The sequence below is a fragment of the Pinus tabuliformis genome, chromosome Q (assembly GCF_031772625.1).
Source record: "Pinus tabuliformis cultivar Carrire ecotype Pingquan chromosome Q, CPIR1, whole genome shotgun sequence".
Taxonomy (NCBI): domain Eukaryota; kingdom Viridiplantae; phylum Streptophyta; class Pinopsida; order Pinales; family Pinaceae; genus Pinus; species Pinus tabuliformis.
This window is the reverse complement of record NC_142296.1, coordinates 1,048,788,857-1,048,814,404: the sequence shown is the minus strand read 5'-3', so window position 1 is coordinate 1,048,814,404 and position 25,548 is coordinate 1,048,788,857. Positions and strand designations below refer to the sequence as shown.

Sequence of the window (25,548 nt, the reverse complement as noted above, 5' to 3'; positions counted from 1 at the left end):
CGTTGTCGTGTCAATCCGCGCGACAACAGAAACCATGATGATTCAAAGAATTGAACAATGCTTTCGGAGGAGTTAGACTTGCTTTTCACAAAACAAGTTCCATTCAGAGAGCTGGAGTTCTACTAGTGTGTCGCCAATGTTGTAGCGGCTACAACCATCCTCCAAAATTTTGCCTTAGCTTCATTTTGGAGCCTCCCTACCAACCATCCTTAGCAACATGTCTTGCACTGCCCAGGTACTTATGCTTTTAGTTGAGTTTCTTTGGCTTATTAGCTTGTGTTCACTAACTTGTTTGCCTTTCACCTGCAAGATGACCTCCCGTGACTTGGTCTTTAATCGGTTCTTGTGCTAAGTTGGAGAATTGTGCAGAATTGAAGGGAAACCAACCTTGCTCTCTAGAATTGCGTAGTGCATCCTGGCAGCCAGCACTGCTCTCCAAAATTACGTAGAGCATGCAGGCTGTCTTCCCCAAGAAAATTGTGCAGAGCAGCCCATCATCGGGCTTGCTCTCAGAATTTGCGCAGTTCTGGCTAGCAGCCTTGGCTTCAGTCCAGAAATTGCGCAGAGCTTGAGGGGTAGCCAGAGCCACTTAGCCCAGAAACTGCGCAAAAGTCATCCCAAGGCTTGTTGTCCATTGCATGTGCTCATAGGTTGACCGATTGCCTCCAAGACTGTGCAATCTTGCCTTGCATGCATGGCAGCTTTTTCCTTAAAAAGCAAGAAAGAAAAAAGCAAAAAGCATGCGTAGATTTTAGGGATCTACTTTTCGCAGGTGGGGGTTACATGCAAAAGCCATTTTAGAAACATCCTGCCAAGTGTCGCTTTTTCCTAGAATTGTGGTATGTGCTTCATAAACCTTGATCGTGTCAAAATTATTTATTTGACACTTCAGAGCTCATTCTTCACTGAGATCTTGGAGCTTTGGCATTCTTGATGCATCTAGGAACCTTCGGCACACTCATTACAACTTTTTTTGGGTAAGTCCGCTTTTCTTGTCTTTTGCTACTTTTCTGTTTCTTTTTGTATTTGGGTTTGTGTGTGTGCTATTTGCTTGGTTTTATTGAACGCTTACTGTCGTTTCAATGCATGTTAGCTTGTAGAAGCGTCGTTTCGAGTTTTGCATTGCATTTCCTTGTTGTCGCATGCATGACACTGTTTCTGCACTAACAGTCGTCATTGCGGCGACTCGCTTCACACACTTAGTTATTTTCCCATCTTACTGAATCCTGCACTTACTGATTGCATGCATGTTCATTCACTCATGTCTTCACCCAACTTCACACATGCATTTAGTCCTTACTATTTTTAGTCACCCATCGACAGGTCTGAGCTGCCTTGGCCCAGGCCTTGCCTTGATCGATCCCTTGGTCAAAGCCTTGCCTTGATCTGATCCCCGATCTCTCTGTTTAACCCTGTCTCCAAAGCATGTTGGTGGGTCCAACCTCGTCAACATATTTTTATGGAGCATTTGCTATTGGAGATTGGCTTGTGTCTTGGAGATATCTTTTTTGGATCAAAAGTCCTTTTCATGGAACAATTGTAACTTTATTGCTGACTTTTCATTGTTTTACATATAATTGAATTAATGCTAGTATATTTCTTTGATCCATGATTAAATGCATAATAATTGTGGGAAATCTTAGCTAATTTTTGCATGTTAAATATTTGTTCCTTGATATCCATAGGAGAACTAGTGTACATCTCCTATTTAATTTCTTCACTCATAAAATTGATAATTAGGGTTTTATAAAGTGGAAAAAGGGTTCCTCCCCCCTTACTCCAATGTCACTTATCTCTAAAATTTTCCCAAAGACTGCATCACCCAAGTAGGATTAAGCATTGGTGAATTCTATGTTGATCAAAAGCCTTAAAAAATTAAATATTTTTCTTCTCTTTATGTTTCCTAGTCCTAAGGCAATCCACTAGGGCTTTTTCCTAGGGTTGAATTGATTTTGGGCATTGTGGATGTATGTTTGTGGAATAAAAACCAAATATTTGTCTTCATAATCCACTTTAACACAAAATCTAGCTTTATTGATGGTAAATCTTACCCTAGAGGGTTGATGTCATCCTTCTCTAGACAATTTTGTGCCTTGGAAACCCTAACCCTAGCTTGAATTCAACTTGAGGCTTAGTTTGAGGGTTTGCTCTATTGTTTTGTTGACTTAATCTTTTAGCAAACCCTTTCTTTGACTTTTATGTGTCTAGGTACTCCTTTGTTGTTGCATATCAAGACCCTAGATTGTACAAGTCTTTATCTAGTCTAGGTGCATGATATGTTGCTCCTTTATCAAGAAGAATTGAGCCTTTGTCTATCATAGAGTGTCTTCACCTAGCCTATATTTTCATCACCTTGAACACTAGAACTTAGAATATCCTTATAGGTGAGTACTGGGAAGCCTCCCTTGTGGTGAAATTCCACTAAAAAGTAGGAGGAAGATTGCTGAGGTGACAGTGGAAATTTCCCTTATTGTTGCTACAAGGTCTGGCCCTTGCCTTGTGAGTCCCCTCACAAAGCCTACTAGATTTTGTGGCAATAGTGATCTTTGAGGTCACCACCTAAATACAACCCTGGCTAGGCTTCCTTCTTATCACTCACACATCTCTTGATATTTTTTTTGCTCGTCCCAAGGCAATGGACAAATTTCAAATAAATAGTAGATGAAGGGTTTCAGAATGAAAAGTAATGACCTTTTATTGGTTTTACAACGGAACTCTTCACTATTACACAATTACAACAAAACTAATTACTTTTAACTCTTTACATATTATTTTTATTTTCAAGAGCTCTTGTTTTATTTATTACATGGAAAAATTGGTAGTTAATAGACATCACTACTATTAATATCTGGTGTATCTTTAGTGATGGCTACATCTCCTTTGATAACTACAAGGGTACAAACAATGTGACCCATCATCCTAGAACTTTGACTAAATCCCTCTTCGTAATTAGAACTTGCATCAGTACTAATTGCATAATTAGATTTTTTCCCTTTTCCATATATTGGATTATTAGCATTTGTACCATCAAAATCCAATCCATATTTTAGAGTTTTTTTACTCTAGCATTATATTGTTCATGATCTTCGTAATCTCCTTTCTTCTTGAAGCACAATGCATGTTTTATTTATTATTGTTTCAAACTTTCCCATTCTAGAAATAGAAAATGAACTTTTTGCTCAAAAAATAAATGAAAAGATGGAAAATTTCACATATTGCTTGCATATGCTCTCTTTGGATTCATTTCTATGTGTTGTTTATAAAACTTTTTTAAAAGTGTTGGGCCAATGTTCTCAGCGATTACTCTTACTCCCAAAATCAATCTGCAAATACCTTTGTAATTATGAGTTGTACGATGCACTGTATGATGGTTGGCTGCGACTATATGATAGATTGGGGTCACTATATTTTGGACGATAACCATATTAAAAATAGTGGCTCCTTCACAAGCGCAACTTTATCTTCTTCAAATGGTGGCTATATGTTTGGAGGTTCCTTTTAATAATGATATGAATCCCCTGGCTCTAGTAGCTCTTAGAAATAGTCACTTTTCTCAACTAATACGATGATTCCCATTTAAATTCACTCCCCTGGCCCCCTCTCCCGTGTTGAAGAATGTAACTAGTTTTAGTCTTCATAATTGACATTTGACTCATATTTTGATGTAATTACTATGTATCAATGTTGCACGAAGCGGGAGCGAAGCGGAAGCGGAAGCGGGAGTGCGGAAGCGTCATTTTCCAAAAATCTAGGAAGCGAAGCGTCCGCGGAAGCGTCTGCTATATATATATATATTTATATTTTTTTGCATTTATACTCAAAACAAACATCCCAAATACCAAATTAATTGTAGAAGACATGAAAACATGCATATTTTTGCATAAATCAAGATAGATATGGCATCCATGATTCCATTGTAGTTACTAGTATGTACAACAATCATCTATATTCTAGCTATTACAAACATACATCAAATTTTTAAGCATATTATAAAACATAAAACATTTAAGCATATTATAAAACATAAAACATAGAGCATATTATGATTTATCTAGCAAGTGAGCAACTGTCAACATTTGTCATGTCCAAAATTCAAATAATAATGTTTACAAAATATGTCACTTGGTCACCGCCAAGCCAAAAAGGTTCAAAATTCAAATTCACAAGTCTACAAGTCTAATGAGTAATCTATGACAAAAAGTAGTAGATTGTGAATATATCTACTAATCTCTCCTCCTTCCACCACGAATAGAACGTGATGGCGGGCCTCCACGTGGTGGAAATGAAGAAGATGGTCCCTGTGTAAGTCGTGGCACTGAAACTGATGAAGAAGAACCCCCTGCTGTTGGTGTTGAACCATGGAACCTAGGAACCAAGGGACCAGATGGGGGTGGGGGTGGTGGCATATCAACACGGTCATCATCATCCTAGAATCGCTCAAAAAATTCATGCAAAAAAAAAAAACACTAGTTAACAAAAAAATTAAAAACATGAATTAGAGAAATGCTTTATAAGGGAAAATTGGAAAATTCATACCACAATGGACATACCTGGATAAGAGCATCCTCTAATTGCTCTAGTCGCAACACTCCATCCTCCAAATTGGGCTCCTCTGGATTCTTGTCCCAAATCAACAAGTCTTTATTAGACTTTGCATCTTCACAGTAATGGGACAACAATCGCAAGTTGTAATGAACATAAACCAAGCTCTCTGCCCGGTCTAAATTCAACCTGTTCCTTTTAACACTGTGGATGAAAGAATAAGAGCTCCAACACCTCTCTGCAGAAGAAGTGTTTACCACCTGTGATAGCACCCGCATTGCCAAACTCTGTAGAAGTGGAGTACCCCCTCCATGCATGTTCCACCACTCAAGAGCAGAAAAAGTCTCTCGATCTTGAATTGCATGCATGCTCCCAAATGGACCAGTGTTGAGCGTATAGTTGCTCACCTGTCTCCGTACCAATGCAGCCTCCTCCTCATCAGGGATTAATTTACTCAATGCAGCCATATATTTTTCGTGAACCTCTCTATCTTGGTGTGGTTTTTTCCTGCTTCCCCCCCAGGTGCTGGTGTTGAAAGCCATGATGGATGATAGTATTTAGGTGTCAAAACATATGCTAATGCATGCAATGGAATATTTAGCATTTCCCATCGGTTTTGCACCTCTACACGAATATAATTGTACAAGGTGGTATCTCTAGGCTCAACAATGTCTTTAATCTGCCCCAACATGCTATCCATTTGCTCATACACCTCCCCAATTACTGGTCGATCTGAATCTGCAAACTTGATCATGTAATAAATTGGTTTGGTGAATTGCAAAACATATTTAACCTGTGACCAAAAGTAACTGTCAAGAACAGTGTCCTTGACTGCATTAGCACCATCTGTGTCAGTGTTAATTTCATCCCATGTTTCAGCACACACCAGATTAGTTAAAGCTTGTCTCACCCTCACTAGCCGCCTAAAGGTGAGGTAATAACTAGCAAATCTTGTCTTTGCAATTTTAAGCAATTGCAACTTGGAGTAAGTGCCATAGAAGTAGTTTACCCTTGTATGCCCTGTGATGAATTTAATGAGCTGCTTCCCTTTCCTGTAAACCTCAGGAATCCACCCACAATCTTTGTGTTTCACAATATCATGCATCAAAAGGTTCAATGTGTGAACCAGGCACCCAGACCAAAAGATGTGTGGATGAGTACGCTCAATAATTTTTCCTGCTGCCTTACAATTTGCTGCATTATCTGTGATCACTTGAACCACATTATTCGGACCAACATCTTTGATTGATTTCAATAGGAGATCTGCAATGTTTTGTGCAGTTGCACTGATGGAGGAGGAGTCATGACATGCAATAAATACTGCACCACTAGAAGAAACACCAAGAACATTTATCAAATGTTGGTTTCTAATATTTGTCCACCCATCTGATACAATGGATACCCCAGAATCCACCCACTCATGTGTAAAACGTGTCAAAGCTCTTTGAACCTTAGCTTTTTCTCTTTCTAATAACACTGTTCTAGCTTTCTCATAGTTGGGGGCCTTGTATCCTTTTGGGGCTTCATTGATGGCCTTTACCATGTCATGCCAATAGGGAGAGCGAAGCACATTGAATGGTACACCGCAAGCACAAAGAAAACGGACTATCTTTCCATCCACATCATCCCTCCCAGCAACATTAAGGAAATCCCCTATTGTTCTTCTACCTCCAGAGGTTGCAGAAGTACCATGAGGAGATGGGCAACTACCAAATTTAGAGGTTGCACTTGATTCAGAATGAGTTTTTTGTTTCTTGTTTTTTTGTTGTGCAGCCATCTCTATTTGGATGTATTTTCTTCTTTCTTCAGTTGAAATGTTTGGGCAAATTTGTACCCCCACAGAACCCTTTTTTTCATCACTGTCCAGCACCCCACAAAGATGCCTCCTCAGACGGGTATATGAACCACAATATGGTTTTCCTCCATGACAACCATGAGGGCACACAAATTTGTAAGATCCACCACCCTTTCCCCCATCAAGTTTGGTCACATAGTTCCACAAGGGTGTTGATGTACCTTTCCCATCTTGTGCTTCAGTGTCCCCTTCAAGTTCATCCCCTTCCTCTTCAAACCCTTCCTCCTCATCATACATTGGGTCACTACTATTAGGACCAAGTTCATCCGCTTCCTCTTCCCTTCTATTCCTCACCCTTGCCATCATTAAAACCAAGAGTGGAATGATACATAGAAGCCAAAAGAACACCATCTTGGAATATGGATATAGGTGGTGGACAACCTGTAAATAAAGGAGCAAGTAGAAACAATGGGAAAGAGTAGGAGAGGGAGGAGAAAAATACAAATTTTTTTTCAAAAAAACAAGGGAGTTTGGGGTTTGAACTTACCTCTTTAGCTCTTGTAGATGAAGTCCTCCAAGCTCTTGCTCCAAGCTCCTCCTCCTTCTCCTAGCTCCTCCTTCTTCACTCCTCCAAGCTCTCCTCTCTTCTCCTCTCCTTTCCTCTCTTCTCTTCTCCAACTCTCATAAACTCAAAGTGAGAAAATGAGGAATGAATGGGAGCTTTATGCTTTTCATTCCTCACCCTAAACTCACCCTAACCCACCCCCTCATTGCTAAGTTAAGTTAACTTTAAAAAAAAAATTAAAAAAATGAAGTTTTTTTCCTTGGCCCGCGCGGTTTTTTCGGAAGCGCTCCGAAGCGCTCGTGAAGCGTACGCTTCCGGGCCCGAAGCGTGGCGCTTCCGAAGGCCCGAAGCGCGCTTCGGGGCCCACGCTTCTCAAAAACCAGGAAGCGCATAAAAAATTAGGAATCGCGCTTCGGAAAAGTTGGAATCGCGCTTCCTTTGGCGCTTCCGGAACGCTTCCGTACGGGACGCGATTCCGGCCTAGGATCCGGGGGGGGGGGGGGGGCGCTTCCTGCAACACTGCTATGTATTGATCAAAAGAAGAAAGAACATGTCAAAGAAAAATTATTTATAAAGCATGGTTTTCATGCTTGGGTCATTGGTCAATAGGTCAAAGCATCCACTGTAAGCTTCTAGGTTTTTGTCATGAGTCATGATCATTGTTACCTTGTAAAAGACCCTATTGGGCACTTGTATCAAAGAAATAAATATTATTACTATATTTTTGTATTTGGAAGTGTCTAGAAGCGCTGCTTAAACCAAGTCGGCCAACCAGGAAGATATCGGCCTAAAGAGGGCTATTTGAGCCTCTTGGGAAGGATATAAAAGGATAGGACCTCTACCTCATTAGACACACATGAAGCATACACATCTTGGATCTGATCTGCGGCTAGGAAATGAAATGCGAAGGTCTCAAGAGGCTAGACAAGGCTAGCGAGGGAAGGAAGAGAGCCTAGAAGGAAGCAAAAGTCAGATTTTTGTCATCTGCAGCTCACATGTGCGAGGAGCCTAGTGTTTATAGGATAGCTTCAAGTTTGAAATTGCAGAATGATGTAGTAACATGTCTTGGAGGCCGAAAGGGCTAGAAGAGCCATGTCCATGGAAGATTTTCGGTCATGCTCTCCTTGTGGTATTGGTTGGTTGACTTGGTCTCAATGGGAGCCTTGGTGTGGTCTTTGGTGTTGGAAGTCTCCTTTGAAGTTGATTCTATAAGAAGATAAGTTCTTTTTGGGTTTTCCCCTTGGAGGGGTTTTGCCTTGGCTTGGAGCCTATTTTTGGTGTCTCTCTCTTTATGGTTGTGATATTTATGGTTTGGCATTTATTTGATGATAAGAACATAAGCATAAATATAAGAAGAAGAATATAATGTCACTAGTAAATGTCATGTAATGGAAAAGATGAATTCAAAATGCTTCCCTAATCAAGTTTTCCAACATGGTTTCAGAGCTAAGGTTAGTATCATAGGGTGCTGGAAGATCATTGTAGTTTGAATGGATTTCAAGACAAGAAGATGCGACTGTTTGTAATCTCCTTGAGAGTTGAAATTCTTTGAGATAAAGGTCACCAAATTTTTTGAGTTAGTTAAGGCCTGTGACAAGCTTGTTTTTCATCATTGTCTTTGCTCCAAAAATCAGTTCAGAATTTTGCACCAAGAGCCTCAGATCTGAGGTCCTGAATCAAAACGACAGGAGGGCTGTTTGAATTCATTCAAGCGCAGATTAGAAAGGAGGCATATTCCTGTGATAGAGCGAAGGTCTAGAGGACAAATATGGTGTATAATTTAGGTCGAATTTCAGAAAGAAAATGAAAATTCTAAGGCAGATCTGAGGCTAGAAGAGTTGGGTTTCTTCTACAAAATCTCTTTGGTAAGGCCATAATCCTATTCCAAGAAGGTCGAAGACTTGGAGTAACCGAGAAGCATTCTTCAGGGGTCCGAAGCCTTGAATATTTTTTGAGGTGTTGTAAAGAGAGCTAATCAAAGCTAAGAGTTTTGTGCGTGGTCTAGAATCAGTATCTTAAGCTAATGAAGAGGTTATATTAAAGGACCGAACAACTTATCTCAGGCTTAGTCCAATAGTTACAATGTGAAGGGACGTAAGCCTAGAAATAGTCCTATATGTTGCGTAGGGAATGCCTAGTAGAGGAAACTAGGCTGACTTGTATAAAAATGGTTTCTTAGAGCATATGCAGTTAAAATGAGAAGACCTATCTAGAAGGACATAGTTGGAAGTCCTAAAGTTTGATAGAGTGTGATATCTCCAAGAGGGCTTCAAGTGTCTCAAGAGATAGGTACCAAACCTATTGTTAAAGGCATTGATTTCTGAAGAAAGGATTTTATGGAAAATTTTAAGCTGATAGATGTATAGAAGCCAAGCTTGAAGTCAAGAAGAAGTCACCTTGGAAGAATTTCCTTGGAAGTATTCTCTTGAAGACAACTCTGAAGGAAATACTATGAGATGAAAACCATATCCTTGGCTAGCAATCTCTTTGCAAGAACGGATGAGGTAAGGCTACAGGAAGGTATTGTATGATCATTTGTAAGTTTTTGCTAAAGGGTTTGTTGACCACTGCGTGTCATCGACCCATAGCAGTACACCCCCTTTTTTCGCAAAAGGGATAACACATGATCGATGTGTTCGTGCAGTCCAACTATCATCATCAACCTGATCATCATGTTATAATGTAAACCCATTCTGCATGTATATGATATAAATAATCTCAGTAGAACCGTGTCATGTATGTAACAACCTAGGTAAACCTACCTTTCTAGTGACGATCTCCATTCTAGGAGGTTTTTTGTCTCAACAATCCATTCTCAGATGGTTGACAACGTTTTCCTCCAGTCTTACCCCAAAGCTGGAATGGATTTTGTCGCTAGGATCTTAGGCGAACCCTAGTGTTCTAGATCAAGTCTATGTAAAGTAATTTGGGAATAATCCTAACTATTTGGTTAGGTTCTTTATTACAAATTGCTTTGTCTGCTAGATTATGTTTGTGTCGCAAAAATGGCTAGTTTGTGAGGGTCTATCACAAATGGGTTTTCCCCTTAATGATGTAAAAAATATGAAAATCATGATGTAAAGTGTCTTGAGGGTTGGAAAAATAATGTATCCCGTCATATATTAATTAATTAAATTTTTTGGCAAAAAATTTGTCAGCCTAGGAGGTAACTCCTCAAATGTAATTGTATTATTCATTTAGGCTGTCTATTATTATATACAAGGGAGTGACTGTTCAGTTTCATCTCCCGATGACTCTCCATTTCCTCTATTATTTATTTACACTTATTTACATTTGTTCACCCAATCCCTATGATTAGGTGTCAACATTCCCCCCCTTAATCTGAAGGGATGTTGGTGAGTCCAAGCATCGTTCTGAATCTTTCAAGCTTTTCTCTTCCAAGTGCTTTGGTGAAGATGTCTGCAATCTGCTCATTAGTGGAACAATGGCGAAGATGGATTGTTTTGGCCTCAACATGATGTCGAATCAGATGATATTTTGTATTGATGTGCTTCGTTCGATCATGGAACTTTGGGTTCTTGGCCAACTTTATTGCCAAGGTATTGTCAATCATGAGTGGAGTCGATTGTACTTGTTTTACCTACAAATCTTCTAGAATTTTCCTGAACCACACAATTTCTTTTCTTTCCTCAGTTGTTGCCACATATTCTGCCTCTGTTGTGGAATCTGCTAGAATTGATTGTTTGCGTGATCTCCAGGAGACAGCTCCTGATCCAAGACTCATAGCATAACCCTAAGTAGATACCCCAGTTTCTTTGTCTCCATCGAAGTCTAAATCAGTGTATCCAATCAAGATGAAGTCGCCCACCTGTGTATACTTGATTCCAAAGTCTTGAGTTCCCTTCAAGTACTTTAGAACTCTTTTTGCAACAGACCAATGTCCCTCACAAGGCTTTTGCATAAACCTGGAGAGGATTCCAACAACAAAAAAAATGTCTGGTTTGGTAGTAGTCAAGTAGTTGAGACTTCCTACAAGATGTCTATACTTTGTTGCATCCTCTTCAATGGATGTGAGCTTTAAGTTTTGTTCCGTTGGAGTAGTCAGAGGATTGCATTCAGTCATGCCAAACCTGTTCAACAGATCTCCAATGTACTTCTTTTGAGAAAGGAATATGGACTTTGGATGTTGAGTTACTTCAATACCAAGATAGGAATGAACATAACCCAAATCAGTCATTTCAAAACCTTTCCTCAATTCCTTCTTTATGGATGCAATGTAGCTCTCATTGTTCCCTGTCATCAAAATATCATCTACATATACCACAAGATACACAACTGTTTTGCCAACCTTCTTGACAAATAAAGTTGCATCATCAAAATCATAATGTTTGAAATTGAGTTTCAGAAGATGCTCAGTTAGTTTTTCATACCAGGTTCGTGGTGCTTGTTTGAGGCCATGCAAGGATTTCACAAGTTTGCATACTTTATGTTCATGTCCTTTTACAACAAAATCCTTCAGGTCGGGACATAAAAACATTCTCTTTTAAATATCCATCCAAAAAAGTAGTTTTTACATCCATTTGATGGACTTTCCAACCGTTCTGAGCTGCTAGGGCAAAGAGTGTCTGAATGGTAGCCCATTTTGCTGTGGGGGCAAAAGTCTCCTCATAATCGACCCCTTCCTTCTGTGCAAAACCTTTTGCCACAAGCCTGGCTTTGTGCTTGTTAAGTGAGCCATCAACTTTATACTTGTTCTTGTAGACCCACTTGCAGCCAATTGGTTTTGTTCCCAATGGAGGATCAACCAGTGTCCAAGTGCCATTCTTTATCAAGGCATCATACTCCTTTTGCATTGCTTCTTTCCACTCATCATGAGAAACAACTTCTTTGAAGGAAGTTGGTTCAAAATTTGTAGACAAATGCAATTCACAATCATAAGAAACATCCATATCAACAGGTGAATCAGAGTCATCTACATCACCTCCATTTTGACGGGTTGAATTTCTAGTTCCTATCTTTCCAACCTCATCAGGATGAACACTTTCAAGTGTCTTTCTCAGCCACTTTGGGGAACCTTTCTGAGATGGTCCAGGTTGCTCCGTTGATTGAGTTGGGACTGAATCAAGATTGAGTCTCCCAATTCTGTCAATCACATCACTCAAAGTATCATCCGTTGTTGGAGTTTCATGCAGGGGAGAGAGTGTTTCAGAAGAAGATTCCACAGGTTGATCTAGTATAGGAATCCCCCCTTCAAGATGTGGAATCTGATTATCAAATTCTTGAAATGATTTTGCATTTGCGAATCTATCCAAGCGATCAGGTTGCCGCTCAACAACATTGTCAGTTTGGATGATTCAAGAAAGATTACATCTCTAGATACAACAAACTTTTTATTGACTTCATCATAGAGACGATATGCTTTGGAGGTGTTTGAATACCCTAGGAAGATACACTTATGACTTCTTGTACCAAGTTTGTTTCTATGTACCTTTGGTATCAAGGCATAACAGGTGGAACCAAAGACCTTAAGATGCTTTACTGAAGGAATGTGCTCATACCACATTTCATAAGGAGTCTTGTTTCTAATAACATTAGATGGACATCTATTCTTTACATATACAACACATAGAACTACATCAACCCAAAACATCAATTTTACATTTTTGAAAAACATCATGGAGCGCACCATATTTAAGATTGTCCTATTCATTCTTTCAGCTACTTCATTCTGTTGGGGATTATAAGGCACAATTATTTGATGTTTGATTCCATGTTGGTGAAGATAGTTTTCAAATTCATTTGAAGTGTATTATTTTTCATTATCAGTGCAAATAGAGCCAATATGAGATTGTGCATCATTTTCAATCCATGTATGAAAATTCTTGAATGTTTGAAAAGCATCAGATTTGTTCTTCAATAAATAAACCCGACACATTCTGGTGTAGTCATCAATAAATGTCATCAGATATTTATTTCCATTTGCAGAAGGAACAGGCATTGGACCACATAAATCTAAATGAATGAGTTCAAGTTTTCTATGTGCTCTGGAATGTGAATCATGAAAAGATTGTTTGCTCTGCTTTCCTAGAATGCAAGCATCACATTGCTTAAGTTTCATAGGAATTGTAGGCAAACTAGTAACACCATTTTTCTTCAACAAGTCGAAGCTATCATAGTTCAAGTGTCCTAATCTAGCATGTCATAATAAACTTGATGGAAATGTACCTTCTTCATAATGAGAATTGTATGAGAAATTTTGTGCACAATTTGAGGTACCCTGCAGCTTGAGAAGCCTTTCTTCTTCTATTCCCGTCATGACAAGTGAGTGGTCTGATGCTTTTCTCACCTCAAGCTTGCCATCAAACATATGAATGGAGTGTCCTTGCTGGAAGATGTGGACCAAGGACAACAAGTTTCTCCTCAACTGTGGGAGATATAAAACATGATGTAGAAGAAAGTCTGGAAGACCAGGCAATTTAAGCCTAATTGTACCAAGCCCTGATGGCTTGAGTTTTGATTTGTCTGCAAAGTATACTGCTCCATCAACATTGTCAGTAAATTCTTCAAAAAAATCTCTTCTAAAAGTCATGTGGCAAGTTGCTCCTGAATCAAGCAACCAATCATTTTTCCAAGAAGTAAGTGAAGCATTAAATAAGTCTTCATTTACTTCAATATTACAGTGTGCCACAACATACTGAGCGGATTCAGGTGCTTTACCTTTCTCTTTGTCATTAGTTTTACCTTTGGGTTGGTTTCTTTCATGCTCAATTCTGTCCCAAGGCAACTTGCATGTGGTTGCATCACGTGATCCATCTCTTTTGCAGCGTATGCAATGCAAATCTGACTTTTCTCTTTGAGACTGTCTATCCCCCCTGCCTCTGAAATTTCTTCCTCTTCCTCTTCGACCACCTCTTCCTCTGGAAGAATCTTGAGCAAGATTCTTCTCTTTATGTGCAAGTCACACAACCTCTTCAGAAGACTAAGGAGCTTTTTTCTTCCCAAAAGCTTTCACTCTTTCAGCCAATTTTTTTCATAAGGGAGTCAAAGGTAATATCTTTGAGGTTTCCATTTGCTTGTAATGACTCAAGATAATTTGAGTAAGTGGGATAAAGTGCCTTGAGAAAAGCTATTAGAGGAATGTCCAGTTCAACATTAGTGACTTTGATATCATGCATAATAGATTTTACTTCTGATGTAAGAGCAAGAGTATCATCATTTTGTAATTCAAGGGTGAACAATTTAATCATGAGTTGAACAACTTCAAGTGCAAAGTGTGAGTCATAGAGTTCCTTCAGTTTTTGTAAGGCCTCGAAAGCATTTGAAAATGGCGAAATATGACGACTCACCTCTTCATTTACTGATGCTGCAATCAATGCATAAGCCTTGCTATTCTTATTTTCTCAAATGGCGAATTGCTTGTCTGAGGTAGGTTGTTCTGGCTCTGTCTCCGTTTCCAACACACACTCCTTTCCACAACTCATTAAAAATGAGAGTGTGTTTGATTTTCTGCAACCATTCTGGATAGTTCCCCTTCCCGATGAGAACCACTTCCACAATAGATATCAATGAATGCATTTTTTTTCAAAGAAAAATGTACCCTGTTGCCATTATATAAAAAATGCAGTTCAGGTGGTTAAACATTGCACTCTGATATATTAAAAAACAGAGATATTATTTTGGGGAGATGGACGTCGTGGAAGCCAAACAACATTGTATATTTACCAACGTTATATATATGGGACATGCGCTGCTCCCTCATGTATGTAAACGCTGGCTCCTAAACGCTGTTAGCTCAGCATATTTAATATATGGAACAACGTATATATATGTGGGGAGATAGCACTTATATATACCAAAACAACACTTAAAAACAACACACATATATACCAAAACAACACTTATATATATGAAAACAACCCATAGAGGTTATGACTCCAGAATGATCATTCAACGCAGCACCATACACACAATCTGGGCAAACATTGGAATGAAACAACCATCAGTCAACAAACAAGCTACGTTAGGGCTTCCAACAAAAAACAACAAACAATCATTCATCGCTTGGGCTTATATTCCATCCCACACTTCCACAATGACACCATTGGCGCAGCACCACCACACTAAGTAGCCAAGTCGAGTTCCCCAACCAGCGTACAATCGCAGCTTCAATGGACTAGCGCAAAGAATGGACACATAGTCCACAATTAAACTCAGCTTTCACCAGCACCGTGGGTAGCAAAGATCAACATACTAAACCTGGGTGAGCAACATTCATTCTCAATGCATATAGGACTCAACACTTGATTCTAATTCCTCCAAGTGCCATTCTGATTCCTCCAGGTACCATTTTAATTCCTCCAGATAGGCCCACACAATCCTTGAGGAGGAGAAGTCGTTGTTGAAGAAGGGACAAGTGTATGTGGGAGTAGAGTGGTGGGAAACCACTCTCCACTCATCTCTAGTGGAACTCCAAGTTCAAATCCCACCAAAAATTGACTCATCAAGCCAATTCGAATTTTTCTCCTCATTAAATGCGTTTTTCCTTGAGAAATTCGTGGTCCCCTCCATAAAATTTGATTTCTTTGGAGCACATGTCTTTTCCTTAAATTTAGGAGTCCACATCACCTTGGAACTTCACTTTAACTCCTCAATGATTTTCCACCTCATTTCCACATCATTTCCACATCATTTATCATGTGTGGATATTTATTTTTCTCCATTTATTTAATTGTTGGCTCAATTTATTGCCACATTTTCCACTAGACTTAGGAAAAGTGGGTTTGGAGGGTCTAGAACACATTTTTTACCCTTCAAAGTGTGTCATAGTAGAAGTTGAGGGTGAGAGGTGTAATTTTGAGCACACATATCCCATACAACTTCTCTAGATATCACCTATTACATATCACATTTAGAATTTATTCCAATTTCCACCCTGCGGGATTTTTTTTTTTTTTAAATGACCCCCTAAACCTAACCAAATTCCACGAAATTTTACAAGTGATCTAGTATGGTAATATACAATGACTCTAGACACTAGAACTCACCCAAGGCTTTGCCTTCAAGCCATACTTTGGCTTTGAGGGTATGCTAGGAGGAAAAAACACAATTAATTATTAAATGCTTGGAGGAAAATCATAATTAACCAAGTGAAGAAACCTCCCAGAGTAGACTCGCTTGATGACAAGGTTCCAAGCTACCTAGGCCTGTTATATGACTCAAACTCATCATACTGGCATCATTTTACATCATCCCCGAAGGCTTGTGGAATTTGGCTACAATAGAAGAAGATGAGAAGAAGAAGTAGAGTTGAAAAACTTTGGTGATATGATGATTTCTGATGGTACAACAACCCTTGGTATATCCTTGGGCATGGAGTCTTCAAGAAATCTTTAGGTGCCACTCTAGTGATCAACATGACCGATACTTTTTGAAGATTTGATAGGTATCCAAGATAAGAGTGGGCGAAGAGGACCGATATTCTTTGAGGATTCAGGGCCAAGAATCCAAGATAAGAATAGTCCTAAAAGGACATACTTTGTGGACATCTGAATGGGGTATGTGCCTTGTAGAGGTAGTGTGATATCACACGTAAAGACTCCCAACATAATGCTCTTGAATAAAGTAGAGCTTGTCTAGTTAGGCCTCAAAAGACGATGCTGGTTGATCATAATGTTGATGCTTGCAGTTGGCTTATCAATCCAACTCTTCTTATGAGAACTTTTCAAAGGGAGTATTATCCTTGTATCAGTTAGATAATTATGAATACCTCCCTAGTTAAGAGGGAGTGTTGAAGAATGTAACTAGTTTCAGTCTTCATAATTGACATTTGACTCATGTCTTGATGTAATTACTATGTATTGATCAAAAGAATAAAGAAAATGTAAAAGAAAAATTATTTATAAAGCATGGGTTTCATGCTTGGGTCATTGGTCAATAGGTCAAAGCATCTATTGTGTGCTTCTAGGTTTTTGTCATGAGTCATGATCATTGTTACATTGTAAAAGACCCTATTAGACACTTGTATCAAAGAAAGAAATATTATTATTGTATTTGGAAGTGTCTAGAAGGGCTCCCTAAACCAAGTTGGCCAACCAGGAAGATGTCGGCCTAAAGAGGGCTATTCGAGCCTCTTGGAAAGGCTATAAAAGGATGGAACCTCAACCTCATGAGCCACACATGAAGCATACACATCTTGGATCTGATCTGCAGTAAGGAAATGAAGTGCAAAGGTCTCAAGAGGCTAGACGAGCCTAGCGAGGAAAGGAAGAAAGCCTAGAAGGAGTGAAAGTCATATTTTTGTCATCTACAACTCACATGTGCGAGGAGCCTAGGGTTTTTGGGCTAGATTCAGGTCCAAAATTGTAGAATGATGTAGTAGCATGTCTTGGAGGTCGAAAGGGCTAGAAGAGCTTCGTCCATGGAAGATTTTTGGTCTCGCTCTCCTTGTGATATTGGCTAGTTGAATTGGTCTTGATGGGAGCCCTAGTTTGGTCTTTGGTCTTGGAAGTCTCCTTTGAAGTTGATTCTATAAGAAGAGAAGTTATTTCTGGGTGTTCCCCTTTGAGGGGTTTTCCCTAGCTTGGAGCCTATTTCTGGTGTCTTTCTCTTTATGGTTGTGATCTTTATGGTTTGACATTTATTTGATGATAAGAACATAAGCATAAATATAACAAGAAGAATATAATTCCACAAGTAAATGTCATGTAACAGAAAAGATGAATTTAAAATTCTGCCCTAATCAAGTTTTCCAACATCTCAGTCCCAATTTTTAATTTGAAATTATGGCTTTGACTTGATATGGTGGCTCTCTAAATATGTGAGATGGTGAGTCCTTGAGAAGGATGACATGTATGGTGTGCTTCAATTACGATATGACTACTTTTTTCTCATGCAATTCATTGTGATCTGACAACCCTAAACATGGCAGCTGCTTCTCGGTATGGCTTCCTTCCCTTGCTACGACTTCTTCAAATGGTTGCTGGGCTGTGTTCTACCTTTCATATCCCTAGTGGATAGGTATGGTGGCTTCAGACTTCAATGGACACCAACTATTGTTGCCTCTTTCAATCGGCATTTGTCAAGAACTGGTATTGCTATCATGGCTTTTTGATTGTCTAGATCATGATGTGATGCAAGAGAAGAGCATACTTAACTTTTCAAGGAAAACCAGAACTCTAACTTGAAAGACTAGTCCTAGGTACTCTCTCGCTCTAATACCATGTCACGAGAGCTAGAAACATTGGATAGGGTTACATCACATGGCACATGAGAAAGATTTACGTGATAACACTAATTGATATTATGAATAACCAGTGCATCTATTACAATGGAGTTCACCTCCTTATATATGATTTCTCATTGAGCAAGTCATTTCAACTTATAAATGTGTGATAGATTGTTTTACTCAAAAAGTGAACAAGAGCTTAAACAATAACCTAACATCATTAAGTGACTTTATTACAAATGTAAGCCTTATATCCTAACATCATCTATTGTTGCCAGAGATGCAAGTAACATTGCTATAGCAGGACAACAACCTCAACAAAGAAAATATATGTTCTATATAGATTCTAGTACCTACCCTATTTTGTCTTTGCCATTGACAATCCCACGTATAGTATCACTATCTATGTAATACATTTTGATTTTGACATTAGAAAATTGCAGATTATGGTTGAACTTCGAAACCTCTATTTTGTGTGTATTGATTATTGATGACTCTAATTTCTTGTATTTGATGTTGTTGAAGAATCAAGGGCAATTAGGTGTAGTGTGATTCATCTTTATTTGATAACAATTTGTGAAGCACTTTTACAATTATCTTAGCTTGATCTTCTTCTTATTATTCGTGTGTGTGTTTCATCAAACTGCTACCAAAAACATAAAGACAAGAACACAGATGTTGGCTCTCTGCCAGGGCCAAAACCTCTCTCTCTTAGAGAGGGATACCCTTTGGTAAGTTTCTCTTATTGAAGCTTCTTATTGATCAAATGCCAAACCCTAGACCCTTGACTAGGATTTCCTCCAAGCACAAGTCAAGTCCTTCCTCTTTTCTGCACTTGGTTCCCCGGCACATAGACTTCCTCGTTCCGACACTTTACTCTCCAGCGCTTCGTCCTCTTTCTTCGATCTTTGTCTAGAGATATACCTTGCTTATGTGAGCTTCTTGATACGGCATTCTTCTTCTCTTCTTAGAGATGTTCTTGTGGAGACACACTTCTCTTGATCCTACGGGATTCTTCTTGAGATATGTCTGCAAACTGATGTGACTGAACAACAGCTCTAATTTTCCCATGTGTGGAAGGTGCCCTTAGAGAGTTAGGGTCCTTTTTACCTTCGCTAGAGAGGGACTTCTTCGCTTGACTTGGGAGGCCTTGTTGGCGTAATATTTAGCCCAAACACTAATGAATTTTGAACTGTGATATTACTGCTATTATACATGCACACTGTCCTCTTTTACTTCGCACGTGTGATTGTTTCTTGCTCTAGAAACAGTGCCAGAACTTTGCTTTTTCTTCTCCTTCCTTCGTTGCACTAGGAGACCCTTAAACTTGTCCTTTTGTCACTTCTTCTCAGCCTAGATACTTTGCTGATTTTAGGGTTGCTTGGTTTACGTTGTGAGGGAGTGGACAACCTCTATATATAGAGGATTGTCCTTCCTTCAGGCTAACTTGAGGCCGACATCATGACTGTAGGCCAACTTGTCTATTTCTTCAACATTTTCATCATTTAGCTTCCTTTTGGAGGATGTTGCTGCATGGAGAGGACTTACACTTGTCTTGGAGGTATTCCTTTGACCTTATACAATATTATACATAGTGTAATATGCCGTTTAAGGGGCTTCAACATTTTCTTTTCACTCCTTGACTCATCTATCCACTTAACATGTGGTAGACCTATTTCAGTGAGCAAGAAACTCATTGACATATATTATAAAAATAATATTTCTTTTCTTGAATAAGTACAAATATCAAAAGTATATTTATGAAGACTGAACCTAGTTACATTTCCTTCAAGACTCCCTCTTAACTAGGGAGCTATTCATACAACATTACAAGGTGTTTGGCTATGTTTCAATCTTGAAGAATTCACATAAGAGAAACTGGATTTGCAATCCATCTGTTATAGCATCATAGTAACCAACTTTGTATCCACAACAAGGCCTTGACTGACAACTCTATCTCTCAATAGATCAGAGCACAATACTGGTGAGACCAATGACTGATAGACACCTTAGTCATTGTCTCTCAAGGTATATACCCACTCGGGTGTTCACTGAGTATGACCTTCTAGGACTATACTTATCTTGGGTTCCCAACCCTCAAAGAATATCGGTCCTCTTGCCTACTCTTGTCTTGGATGCCCTACACATCCTCAAAGAGTATCAGATGCCAGATGATTACCTAATCCTCCCATTCTTTCTTCCCAAGTGAAGACAAGAATGTTGTGTCTATCACTTTCTCTCAATTGAGGAAGATATGCCCAAGTATCCTCTGACAAGGTACTTGTCCAAGTTCCTTTGTAATTAGGAACTTGTTATAACTCCCTCTTAGCTAGGGACTTGTCCATTCATCATCAACTTCTTCTTTGTGGGTCCTCCAACTACTTGATCTCCTTCCTTCCTTTGATGTCATGAAGTATTTGTTTGAACTTCTTCTTGGTAGGCCAGCATCCATCGATCACTTTCCTTCCTTCTTTGTCATGTCATCGCTTTCTTAGTGGAAAGTGGCCTTCTTGTCACATATCAGGTTCTCTTGTCATCTAATTATTCCTTGTCATCTTGTCTATGCTTCAGACTACTCTTCACATAGATGCTTCTTTGCACTTGCTTGTTCCCATGCTTTGATCTAGTAGTCCTTCATGACTTCATCCTGATATTGCTTCAACATTAAATGGTGCTTTTGCTAGATGGCTTCTTCATCTTGACATCTTCGTAGAGTAGAATCAGTGATCTGCACCTTCCATATCTCCAAGGTCTTCATAGGTGTCAAGGGTCCTTTGATCTTTTTCTTCCTTTGTCAGAGTTGTCATGCCTTCTTTCGGGAGATGACTTCAAAGTATCTTGTCAGATAGTGATTCTTGGTGATCATGGTGTTCTTCACATGCTTGATCTTTTTCTTCATTTGCTTCTTCTTGGATAGATTGGTCAACCACTTTCTGCTCCTTGTGAGAGCACTTCTTCATTGCTTGCTTCTAGGACTAGTCAATGTTTCTTCTTTACTTCTTTCTTAGTTAGCAATCTTATACTCCTTATGTGAGCATTTTCTTTTGTTGACCTTCATTTTATTGTAGTACATGCCTTCGAACATGTCATTGGTGAAAGAGATTCTTTCCTACTTGATAATGTTACAGAACTATTCCCATGACTCAATAATATACAAATGATAACATGACTAAATTTTGATGCATACATACCTCATCTTGATTCTCCTTTGATCATCTTAGCTTCATTTGGTTGTCCTTGGTGGGACCCTTCTTGCTTCATCTTAGCTTGCCTGTATATCATCCTTTTCTTGAATCCCATGAATGGAATTTCCAGTGAGACACTTGCTTTTGTTTATGAATCTTCTTTTGAAGATTCCATCGTAGGGTCTTGAAGATCTTTACCCTGCAAATGTTTCTTTCCTTTTGATGATGGAGGTCTTCTAAGATTCTTAATCATGGTCAATTTTTCTTTCTTTGTGGATGAGGTCCTATACTAGGTATGCTCCTTCTACATGAATATCTTGTGCTATATCTATCATGCTCCTATATTCTAGAAGATATTTCTAACCATGCATTTTGTTCTCATTTATAAATGCTCCTTCTACATGAGTATCTAGAACTGTATGTACTTCATGCTTATAGATTTTAGAAGATGTTTCTAGCCATGCAATTTTATTCTATTCCTACATGCTCCTATCCTACTCAAAACTTTGAAAGAAGATTATAAGTAAAGAGTTTGACTTAGTCATAGTAGAGATTCGGAGGATCTTCCTCCTTTTGCTTCTTTTCTTCTTCTTTCACCTCTTGAGTCATGTGAGATTCTTCCCTCTTTCTGTTGTTGTTGTCCTTCTTATGTTTAGGGCAATTCCTTTTGTAGTGTCCACATTCTTGGCATCCAAAGCATTGGACTTTGGACATATCTTTGTTGTTTGTTCTTCGTGGACCAAATTTGCCAAATTTTCCCTTTCTCTTGGCCATGGTAGCAAATGCTTGCTCCTTTGATCCCACATCTTCCTTGGCTTTGAGTCTAGTTTCCTCTGTCTTGCATAGAGACCACATTTCACTTAGTGTGGTAGCTTCCTTCTTGGCATATATGCTTGATGTGAAGTTGCCCCAATCCTTAGGTAGAGCATTGAGTACTACAGTTGTCATTTCTTTGTCGGACATGACTTCCCCTAGCTCTTGAAGTTGATCTCTCATCTCAGAGATCTTCATGAAGTAGGGAGCTATTCCTTCCTTTGATATCTTCATCTTGTACAATTCATTTCTTAGAGATATCACTTCTCCAGCTGTGGTTACCGAGAATAGCTCTACTAGTTTATCATAGATTTCTTTTGATGTTTCAAATTTGGAGACATAAGGAATGAGAGAGTCCTTGATAGATTCTATTAGAATCCTTTGAGCTCTTGTCTCATCCTTATTATACTTGGCTAAGGCTTGAGTTAATTCCTTACTAGGAATAGTAACTTTCCCTTTGATGTGTTCTAGGAGTTCCTTCTCCTTGAGAAGTAAATCAGTCCTCTTCTTCCATGCAGGAAAGTTATTGGTACCTACCAACTTGTTGCTTTCCTTGCAAAAAGACATTGATGTATATTTAGAAGGGGACATATACTTGATAGATTTTGAGATGTAGTAGACTTGCTTTCTCCTTGAAGACTTGATGGCTTGCCTTCCTTAGATCTTGATGTTCTTCAAGTTGCTTTCTCCCAAGTGGGCTTGCTTCAACTAGACTTGATTGATGGCTTGCCTTGTGGTGTAGGTCCCTTCTTGATCTGCTCTTCTTTGTAGGTGCCTTTGTACAAAAGGCTTCTCCTTTTGCTTTGTAGTTTCCTTGTAATCCCTTCTTGTCCTTGAGTAGATTTGACTTGATGCTTCAACCTTATAAATGTCTTTTCCTTGTTGAGTGTTCTTCAGTTGCCCTTTCCTTTCCTTAATGTGTTACCTTAGCTCTGATACCACATTGAAGAATCAAGGGAAATTAGGTGTAGTGTGATTCATCTTTATTTGATAACAATTTGTGAAGCACATTTACAATTTTATTAGCTTGATCTTCTTCTTATTATTCGTGTGTGTGTTTCATCAAACTGCTACCAAAAACATAAAGACAAGAACACAGATGTTGGCTCTCTGCCAGGGCCAAAACCTCTCTCTCTTAGAGAGGAAAACCCTTTGGTAAGTTTCTCTTATTGAAGCTTCTTGTTGATCAATGCCAAACCCTAGACCCTTGACTATGATGTCCTCCAAGCATAAGTCAAGTCCTTCCTCTTTTCTGCACTTGGTTCCCCAACACATAGACTTCCTCCTTCCGGCACTTTACTCTCCAACACTTCGTCCTCTTTCTTCGATCTTTGTCTAGAGATATGCCTTGCTTATGTGAGCTTCTTGATATGCCATTCTTCTTCTCTTCTTAGAGATGTTCTTGTGGAGACACCCTTCTCTTGATCCAATGGGATTCTTCTTGAGATATGTCTGCAAACTGACGTTACTGAACAGTAGCTCTAATTTTCCCACGTGTGGAAGGTACCCTTAGAGAGTTAGGGTCCTTTTTACCTTCGCTAGAGAGAGGGACTTCTTCACTTGACTTGGGATGCCTTGTCAACGTAATATTTAGCCCAAACACTACGAATTTTGAACTGTGATATTACTGCTGTAATACCCACAAACTCACCTCTTTTGCTTCACACGTATGACTGTTTCTTGCCCTAGAAACAGTCCCAGAACTTTGTTTTTACTTTTCCTTCCTTTGCTGCACTAGGAGACCCTTAAACTTGTCCTTTTGTCACTTCTTCTCGGCTTAGATACTTAGCTGATTTCAGAGTTTCTTGGTTTACATTGTGAGGGAGTGGACAGCCTCTATATATAGAGGACTGTTCCTCCTTTAGGCTGACATCATGACTGTAGGCCGACTTGTCTATTTCTTCATCATTTTCATCGTTTAGCTTCCTTTTGGAGGACGTTGCTGCATGGAGAGGACTTGCACTTGCCTTGGAGGTATTCCTTTGACCTTATACAATATTATACATAGTGTAATATGCCATCTAAGGGTCTTCAACATTTTCTTTTGACTCCTTGACTCACCTATAGCACTTAACATGTGCTAGACCTATTTCGATGAGCAAGAAACTCATTGGCATATATTATAAAAATAATATTTCTTTTCTTGAATAAGTACAAATATTAAAAGTACATTTATGAAGACCGAACCTAGTTACATTTCCTTCAACAGATGTAGTAACTAGTTGTATCAATATCTTTAAAAAATCTAAAATTTTAGGATCTTTATGTTTATATTTTATTTTGTATTCATAATTATATGCGTGTGTATGTGTCTCCCATGATAGAGTCTCATCTGCATTTCCTGTGTTTGGCTGTCATTTATCTTAGCCAAATAGCTATCTCAGAAAACACGCTATTTGATACTAGGTCAAGGACTGCTAAAAATGGGTTTACTATGTGATCAGCAGAAGAGGAAACTTTCCCTCACATACCATGATGATCTCTCAATAGACATGACCAACAGTTTCCCCATCTGCAATAGAAATTAAGGACAACTTTACTGTAAACAAAGAGGAGGTGATGATCACCTTGACTGCTTGTGAATTGTATTGTAAACCTTAAGCGTTATCTTTTGTAGTTTGTCCTTAGTGCTGTATATCAGAGTTTTTGACATCTAGTGTATTTGTAACTTCTACATCTAGGTGGCACCTCTAATTTGTAACTTTCTTTAAAACTATTGATGGTAACAGTTGTTGATTTTTCAAGTGCATTAGATACAAGCACTTACTTTCTGAAATATTCAATGTATGGCATGCGATGAATGTTCTTAATGGAGGAAATTCTTAAACTCTCCATGAAATTTCATTATCTTTGAAGTGGGTAAATGTTTAAACGTGGTACAGGGCATCATTTTCAAGCCTCCTTAGAGACGATTTAGCTCATCTTGAACATCCAAAGACTCCAATGCCCAAAGGACAAGGTACTAATCGAAGTCCTTGATGGTCATCTCTACTTTTCATCCATAATTTTTCATCTTAAAATTCGGTTCTTTCAAGGCTAGGGTGAAAATCTGGGGCTTGCAGCGAAGTTTTAGGGAGGACATTTTTCGGGAATTCGAGAGCCTAAACATCAAGCTTATGGTTAGGCTACCTATGCTCCAAGCTTGGTGGGCATCCAATCGAGTTTCATCTATAAAATATCTTGCCCTAGGTGTTGCTCCAAGAGGGAGACCCTAGGTTCTTCTCCCTCAACTTGAGGATTTCCTTGAAGGCTGTATGAGCGTTGTACTTGTTGAAGCAAATGAAAAGAAGCCTTTTCTCTCGAGCCTTGACATTGTGAATTCCTATCACCATCTCAAAACCTCAAAACCTAGGTCTTGTGCCTTCTTTTCTAGGGCTTTTCTTAGAGAGTGATTTGCTTCTTTGAAGCCTTGTGCCTTTATTGAGTCTCTCTTTTGAATGAGCTCTAGCTTGATCATTTCGTG

The 25,548-nt window shown here is 38.9% G+C and overlaps 1 protein-coding gene across 1 annotated transcript in view; it reads left to right on the top strand.

Moving 5' to 3' along the window:
* The window catches only part of LOC149223099 (Transducin/WD40 repeat-like superfamily protein), a 279,042-nt gene that overhangs the window by 230,436 nt on the left and 23,058 nt on the right, over positions 1-25,548 (top strand). The gene's annotated exons all lie outside the window — the stretch shown is intronic.